The sequence below is a fragment of the Lolium perenne genome, chromosome 6 (genome assembly GCF_019359855.2).
Source record: "Lolium perenne isolate Kyuss_39 chromosome 6, Kyuss_2.0, whole genome shotgun sequence".
Taxonomy (NCBI): Eukaryota; Viridiplantae; Streptophyta; class Magnoliopsida; order Poales; family Poaceae; genus Lolium; species Lolium perenne.
The window spans coordinates 113,911,298-113,920,192 of record NC_067249.2 but is presented as its reverse complement, the minus strand read 5'-3'; the positions used below and the strand labels follow the sequence as shown (position 1 = coordinate 113,920,192).

The 8,895-nt window shown below is 44.4% G+C and overlaps 1 long non-coding RNA gene across 1 annotated transcript in view; it reads left to right on the top strand.

Annotated features, from left to right (window-relative positions):
* Nucleotides 1-629: 629 nt before the first annotated feature.
* The window catches only part of LOC139832776 (uncharacterized), a 41,927-nt gene continuing 33,661 nt past the window's right edge, over nucleotides 630-8,895 (top strand). Inside the window, exon 1 of the long non-coding RNA XR_011747193.1 lies at nucleotides 630-2,081. This is a non-coding gene — a long non-coding RNA (uncharacterized lncRNA). The remainder of the gene's footprint in view (nucleotides 2,082-8,895) is intronic.

Below are 8,895 nucleotides of genomic sequence, written 5' to 3'. Positions count from 1 at the left end.
TCTATCACAATACTTATACATGGCTCCCGGATAAGTTTATACAATTCTTTTAAACATTGCATTATTATGCACAACTACATTATGTGTGTGACACCAATTCCAGGTTATAGTAATATGGTTGCCAGATTAACAACGGCCATGCTATGATAATTGTACATGATTATTGGATAAAAATTTACTCATCTATAAATATTGCAATGATATGCGCAGCTAATGAACGGTCTTCAAGTGTCTCTAAAAGCTAAGGAATGATATCATTCCACACAAATTCTTTATATTGATGTAGAATAATATACATAAACCGAACAACCAACTTATCATAATCTAGCAACTAAGTAGTGAATAATTTGGTAAGTTAGGGATAACAATCTGGTAATTACTGACAGAAAAAAAAGTTCTCAAAACATACGAAGATCTCGTCGCAACTAAGCCTACGGTGAAAACGGATTGTCGAACGGATCAACGGTTTAATAGATAATGGTTTTTCAGTTTACAAATTGGGGGAATCTTGATGACGTAAATGCATATGTCACTGCATGCATGCATGTATATTAGATAGGTGGAATCCGCCGCACGGATCATCCTTTGGTGCGGCGCCGCCGTGTAGTGTTGTCCTTGATTATGTCCTCGATTTGTGGCTCTCTTTTCTTTCCTTCTTCGCGAGCGACACCGCCTTCATCCGTCCAGATCACATCGAATCCCATCAAAACAATCCTTCCACCTCGATTCCACTCCAAAAATCCTAGCATAGCTCCAGAAGCCCGCGACGATTTCCTCTCTGCCGTGCTTTGCCGCCGCCAAGAGAAGCAACCCGCGTCGTCGTCGTCCAATCATACACGCACTCAAGCAGATCGAACTGAATCGTCCCTGATTTCGTTAAAACTTTGATTCTGGTCCAAGGCCCTCTCTCTTCCCCAGATCGCCGCCGTCGACCTGCCTGTCCGGAATCCAGTGCTTGCTCCGCAGCTCCAGCACGGGACGGGACCGAATGGCCGGATCCAGTTCTTCTCCCGACGACGGTGTCAAGCAGCACGAGCTGAGTCCCCCCCCCCAGCTCAGCAGGTCCGTCGGTTCCAGTGCTTGCTCCGCGAGTCCGCCGTCTCGCCATTCTGCCTAATGCAGGCTCTGGCCGGCCGTGCTCCAACCAAGCCACAGGCTTAACTCCAAATCGTTTAATAGTACTCCATCATTTACTGAGGCATGCCAATCGTGGTTTGCATACATATAAACTTGACTAATATACCGTAGAGGACTTCCGTGTTGTTTAGATGTGTCTGCTAGCAGAAGTGATGTACCGTGAAACTACAAAGTTGTATTTCTGTGTCATGTTCATGTGAGACTTTGAGAGAATTGTGAGGAACTAAAATAAGTACCAAGACTTTAGGTTCAGGTGAGATAAGTAAATCTGTGCTCAACATAGGTTAGCAGTGACACAATATATATATTGAACAGTACTAATTAGGCTCAGTTTTGAACACGAAAGTTATGAACAAAAGAAAATCTATTCAGTGGTAGATGATAGGTATACAAGTTTATACATGTAAATGAGTTATTTTCCCTGTGTATACAAGTTGCTAGCATTTGCATTTGTTGCCTCTCAAAATCTGCAACTGTACATCTATTAATCTATACACTTGCTCATTGTGCAGTTATGTAAATCAATGTCATGCTTAGTTGCATGTTTAATTAGGAGTAAAGAGATGAAATTGAACCATAAGTTCAGGTTTGGGGATGTTTTGTTTAGGGCATGACTGGCATTGCTTTTATCATGGCGCAGGTTAATTCGTCGAGCCGTTCCAAAAGTTTGTCGGTGTAGCTATCAGGATGAAGTTCAGAGTTGTTTGCCAGAAATTGTACGACTACCTGAGGTATGATCTCAAAGAGATCATGTTCCCGTCTTCTCTGCCAGATCCTCCGAGCACCAAGAGGCGTCCTAAGCTCACAGTAAAAGATGGGATTCTATACTGTATATGTTTCAGTGTGTGTTTTTCTTGAGCCTTGATTTGATTCAAATATGTGAACAAGAAGTTCAGCAACCAGCGTGAGGTGCCTTCAAGGATAGACTCTTCTTCACTCTGAAGGTAAGAATTTATTGCTGCCATGTGAGGATCTTCTCTGATTCATTTGTAGTCCGCAGTCTATTTTTAGCGCTCAGTTAAATCTCAAATGAATTGATACTCAGTATCCTTAGATTTTATTTCAGTAAAAGCACTTAAGATAGAAGTATGCCTATTCGTAACATATTTGAGGTAGTACTGCTGCCAAGTATCTAATTTACCCTGGGTCCAGGTAAGTTTTTTCCAAAGAGTAAATACCGTATCTCTGTTATATAGAATACATCTCATGTCTTGCAGGTTTTGTATGCTTTCCCAGAGTGATTTTTTTCCTGTGTAATTTTGTTGGGTACAAACATGATGACATATTTATATTATATAAGGCAGGTGCCAGTCTCCCCTGTTTGTTAAAAACTTGCTGCCAGTCCAATGCATAATTTGTAGAGAAATCATAGAGTGTTTTCCCTTCTCTGGATAAAAATTGCTTCCTATCCATTATGGAATTTGGGCAAAATCATAGAGTGTTTATTAGTTGCAAAGTTTCCTTTCCTTCAAAATAGGATTTCTAGGCAAGCCAAAACTGAAGTGCTTTTGAAGTCATAAGGATGCATCAAGTGAAGAAAAGGTTGTGACGGTATCCTGAGAAGCAACCAATAAAATGTGACTCATGTACAACTTTGATATTAGCCTTTTTCTTTTGCGGGTAACTTTGATATTAACCATTGTTATGAACCGTTACACTTGTAGCCGAAGAGCTATGGTTCGCTCGAAAAACACCAGCACGAGCCATGAACAGATTGCAGTATTTCACTATGCTTGAAAATTAGACACTGCTCACCTGTATAAAATTCAATCATGTATAATAGTTGTACTAAGGATTTGAGGAAGCATGGTGATGCGGGCTAAGCCCGAGGGGGTGCCCAATCTTCACGGTTTGACCCGGGTGAGTGTTATTGCGGAGGGGGATTCGCGGGGGAAGTGGATGAACGCGAAGAACTCAATACAAACACACGCACACAGCACAATCGGTTTGTTCTCGTTGGCCCGAACCACCAACTCGATAGAAGTTGCAAGAAAAAGACCTTTCGGTAGAAGTCCCGCAAAAAGATCGACGAATCGAAGATCCTATATATCTAGAAGGGTGAAAAGACCAAAATCAATAGAAGTGCAAGCAAAAGACCCAAAGGTAGAAGTGCAAGCAAAAGATCAAGATTGGTATAAGTCACCAAAGAGATACAATAGGATTCGATAAGGATCCCGGGTGGTACAATAGAAATTAATCTAAGGTGGGGGTTTCCCAAATCCACAAAGGGATAATAGAGGCATAAGCCAATTCATCTAAACATCATCTCTCCCTCATGAAGGTGGGGGTAGGTGTCTATTTATAGGCAAGGGGATGAAGGGGTAAGTTACAAGCCAAAGGGGGCTGAGATCTGGTTGAGGTTCGATGGGGCGGAAGTTCCGGCCGTCCTGGGCGGAAGTTCCGTTCCTGGGCGGAAGTTCCGGCCATCAGGGGCAGAAGTTCCGGCCACAGCTCTGCTGTGCGAGCATCTTCAGTCTTGACAGCATCTGGGCGGAAGTTCCGGCGATGTTGGGCGGAATTTCCGGCCTGGAGCGTCCAGCGCTTCTTCTTTCTCCTTTTCTTTCATGCTTCCGTGACATCGGCCTTGCGTCCTCGGGTCTCCATGGCATCCTCTCTTCTCCCCGTACTTGTCGTCGAGTTCCTATCATCAAGATATGACGGGGTATGAAGTAGTATATCGTCCCAAATAGGCGATTTGAGGCACGCGTAAAGGAGAAGATTCACCTTAGTGTGCCGTCTTGGCGATGAAGCACATGATGCGGTGAAGACCGAAGGTCGCCCCGTATCATCTCCCCCCCACTTGAAAAAGAGTCGTCCTCGACGATAGCTCTTCATGAACTTGTATAGGAGGTAGATGACAACCACACTTGAATGTCACTTCGCTTGTCAAGAGCCCTACGAATAGCACAAGAAAAGCCAAACAACACTCAAAGTATAGCCAATGTTCCACGGGTTTAGCAAGAGAGCGTAAGTAGAAGGAGGTCACCTTAGCATAATGCCGGTGTGCTCTCATTGAGAGATCTTGTGTAGTAGATGTATGGGGTTGAACCCATTCGTTGACGCTCATCCATATGTCACGTGTACCTTCACACAACAAACACCAAGCAAAGTATATGTGTGCGTGATAGAGGAGCATATCATCAATGACATCTCCATTCATGTTCACAACACCGTTAGCACAACACAAATTTATCAAGAATAATGCATGTGCAAGGTCAATGTGTAAGAACTCCGTATGAACATCTTCCAAATGTGGAAACACAAAAACTCCCAATTGTGAGACGACCGTGGTGTCCATCTCATGTAGAAAGTCATTTTCATTATTACTCTCAAGGCATCGGAAAGAGAAATTGTTCAACATCCTTGAAGCAACAAGTGGAGAATTTGGCAAAAACACATACGGAAGAGTGTCCAAAATATGATCAACATGTGTGCACACAAACCATTGGAAAGAGAAATTGTTCCTCATATTTGGTGCAACACACAACATATCTTCCAAAACGTTCATCAAAACAACGTTTACACAACCGTGTGTGCCAACAAACCAAATGAAGTAGGAATTGGTAAACTTGGTTGAGGCAACACCAATGGTAAGAATCACATCATCATGCTTGCAAAAGAACCACAAGAAAGATAAATTGTTCGGCATGTTCAATGCAAAGCATGGGAAAGGTATTAGAGCCGGGTTCGATCTTGAACTTACTTGTATTATGCTCTCAAGAGCTCTCTTTGTCAACTCGTGCTCAATCGAGGTTGACATTGGCATTCTTGTACCTACACACACAATAGGCAAAGCAAAGAACGTGTGTGCATGGTATATGAACACATCATCCATCATGATGGTCCATTTCTTTTGCACATCACCATTAGCGTTAAGCAAAGCATCATAATAGATATGGTGAATATGCGGAGAAAACATATGAACATGCTCATCATGGATATAGGCAAAGTATCCAAAATTTGAGAGATTTATGGGGGCAATCTCATTTACAAGCATATTAACATCATTGCAAACCAAGCATTGGAAAGAACAATTGTTCAACATTTTGGTTGCATTAATGGGAAAGTATTGCAAGCATTTTTCACAAAACATGTTCAACATTGTATCATGGTTGTCGACAAACCTAGGGAAAGAGCAATTGTTCATCAAGGTTGTCAGAACACAAGAATTAGCATCATCATTTTCATTGCAAGCAATAGGATAGAAATCGAAACACGCATAGCATGGCATGGACATATTATCATAAGCAACTACTTCCACATGATCAACAATGGTGGTATCACAAGTATCACAAGGGAAAGTGAAAGAAGCATATGACATGGAAATAGGATCATCCAACTCATGCAAGCACTCACAAATCATCATGTCCACTAGTGGGATCATGGTATCATCAACACCCATATAGGTACCTTTGTAGTCCGAATCATTTGAAGTGGGCGTTGTGGAAGAGGTAGGCTCCAAATGGCCTCCATGTTCATCTTCGCTCAAGAATGGTGTGATATTATCATCTTCATGCACCATGTACATCGTCTTTATGATCGGGAGCTCGTCCTCCATGGAACCTATTGTAACATGAGAAAACACACTAGAGGTAGAGGTTAAGTTGTTAGAATGTGAAATGGCCTCCATAGACCTATCAACTACCTCTCTCAACTCACTCGGTGTATCACTCATGTCCTCCAAATGGAAGCACTCAAACTCACATATGGGGTGGAAGTCACTCAACTCACTATCACTCTCACTCAAGTGGGCTAAGTGGCTCTCATGCTCACATGGGATTGGTACTATATCATCAATCAAGCATATAGGAGTAGGCCCGATTTTCTCATCTCCATGCGCCTCCATTGGTGAAGGGATCATCCCATGCTCACCATTCTCAACTCCATTCGCCTCCTTGGTTGAAGGGAAAATCCCATGCTCAACCTTCTCAACTCCATCGCCTCCCATGTTGACACCATTTGATGGCGCTATGGTGTTGTTGAGAGCTAGGCTCGAATCAACGTCACTCTTGTCTTGGCCTTCTCGTGCTCCATCTTGAAGTGTAGTCTTCATAGTCGTCATCTTGTTCATTTCCTTGCACCATTCTTTGAAGACAATGGTATCTTGAAGTGTCTTGTTGGCGATTTCGGCATCCAATTGGGTGAAGTAGAGCTTGTGGGCTTGTGGTGTGTTGCATTCCCATGTCATGTGCTTGTTGGATGTGCACACATCACAATGGAGATTGGGGCATTACCAAAGATGACCGTCTTGTTTGCAACGAAAGCATTGGGAGCTACTTGATCTTGGTGGATAACGCATTGTCATGTTGGCATAAAGATGGGTAGATCGTCCTTCATCTTGAAGTGTAGACTCCACGGTCTTCATCTTGGGGCTTAAGCTTCTTGTAGGCGCCATTGTGGTGGTGGCGGTAGGAGGGGGAAGCACCATGATAGGTGGTTCCTCTTTATTTGCACTTGCCACCATCTTCCTTGTTGATGTAGCGTCTTGTCTCGCACCATTGGAGATCTTCTCATGTGTAGGCGGTCTTGGAGATGCCATTTTGGTGGTGGCGCTAGGCTTTGTGGACACCATATGGTTGGTGTTGTTGTTCTTTGTAGCCTTGGCCGCTTCATGGCTAGGCTTTGTGGACACCATATGGTTGGTGTTGTTGTTCTTTGTAGCCTTGGCCGCTTCATGTCGAGGCTTTCGTCTTCTTGCATCATCACCATGTCTTGGGGGGTGTCGTCGAAGATCCTTGGGAGGTGTTGGTCGATGATGAACATGAGGTGGCTTGTGTCGGCGAAGATCCTTGGGAGGTGTTGGTCGATGGCGACCATGAGGTGGTGATGGTCGACGACGATCATGAGGCGACATGTGTTGATGACGATCCTCGGCATGCCTAGATGATGGTTCATGTGGCTTGGCACTTTTCTTGTGGCGCCTTCTTGAGCTCAGAGGAGAGTGTCGATGGCGATCATGGTGGTGGCGCTCTTGATGTTCCGTAGAATGAGCTCGATGTAGATGATCGTGTGCATAAGCACTCTCATGGTTGCGCCGTCTTGAAGGTCCTCTATCTTCATATGTAGTTCCATTGGCCAAGATGGGGAACTTGTAGGCACCGGTCTTGTTCAAGGTGGGGTCGAAGCTAGGCTCCACCATGGTGTCGATGTCGTGCTCGAGGTAGTGCTCGGTGCGATGCTTCATCATGGTTTCGTAGTCGTAGTGGAGGTAGTGCTCCACCATGTCGTCGTAGTCGTAGTCGTGGTTGAGGTGGTGCTCCACCATGTCATCGTAGTCGTAGTCGAGCTCGGAGTGGTGGTCCACCATGTTGTCCTTGCTTGGCGAGTCATGGTCGGTGTAGAGATGCTCGATGTCGGTCACGTCACCGTTGCATGCGGAGCCATTGTCGGTGTCGAGCTCCACATGGTCCTCCATATCTTCGGTGCTTGCGGAGCTATCACCCTCGTAGTACTCCATGTCGTCCTCCGTAGGCTCATCCTCACTATCCATGTTAGTCTCTAAGATTGGTGTATATATATGGTGGAAAGAAAACTACCAAAAGGTCAAAACTCGCAAACCAAAATCGAGAAAATGGTTCAAGTTAGAGAATAACCGATATGTACTCACACACACACTCAAAGCACACACAAAAGGCTAAGAACTCTATATGGTGGTAGGTGAGGAAGTGGATAGCAAACGAAAAGAACCAAAGAAAATGTCTATTGTCAAATGTGGGTAAGATCCAAAGTCGAATGTCAAAAGCGGTGATCTATGTCAAGGAAACACGAAAACACACACAAGGAAGAACAATGGGGTTAGCGCGACCAAGGAAGTGAGCAAGTAACAAAGATGGTCCTAAAGAAGACTATTAGCTCGGTGTCGCGCCAACACAAGAGAGACCGTAGCTTGGTTGCATATGAGAGAAGCAACTAGATTTGCACAAATGCCACTCTTCTCTTATCTCTCTTAGTGCTCACAAGCTTTGCACTCGTTTGTATCGGTGGACACACACTCTTTTTGTATTTCCTTTTCCTTTTTCTCTTTTTTCACTTTTTTTTTCTATGCTTAGAAGCTTTATTTTTCTCTATGTCACACTTTTTCTTATTTTGTGTATCTTTCTCACCGAGCTTGCTTCGGAGCTTTGCTCAACACAACGCACACACACACCCTCTCACGGTCGTGACACTTGTGCAATGCTTCACAACACTCGGAAAGCCACTCTTAATGGGATAGGTACACAAAGAAAGAAACGGGGCTACAAGGGGTGGGGCAAGTTATACCTAGTGATGTTAGGCGGTGTCAAGCACACGAACTTGCGATGATCGAGGTGGTGTCGATGATGGTTTCGAAGTTGCGCCGGAATCCGGGGTGTCAATGGTGTCGTCGCGGTGTTGATGTAGGCGCGGAAGCGAAAAAGACAACCAATGCACTCCACAAGGAAATCCGAACACAAAAGTCAATGCCCAAAAAGTTGGGTCAAAACGAGCGGGCGAAGTGGTCAAAATTTTGGAGTCAAATGGGCTCGGGAAAATTGTCAAAATTTGGAGTCAAGATGGTGGTATTATGGTCAAAATTTGAAGTCAAACGGGCTCCGGAAAGTTGTCAAAAGTTGGGTCAAAGTTGGGGGTCAAAAGTTGCTGAAATTTGGGTCAAAAACTGCGCCGGGCGGAATTCCGGTCAAGTTCCGGTCAACTTCCGGAAATTCTCAGCGTGTATCCAGGGGTTACTGCGAGCCAAATCGCGCGTTTCCGGAAGTTGGGCGGAAGTTGGGCGGAAGT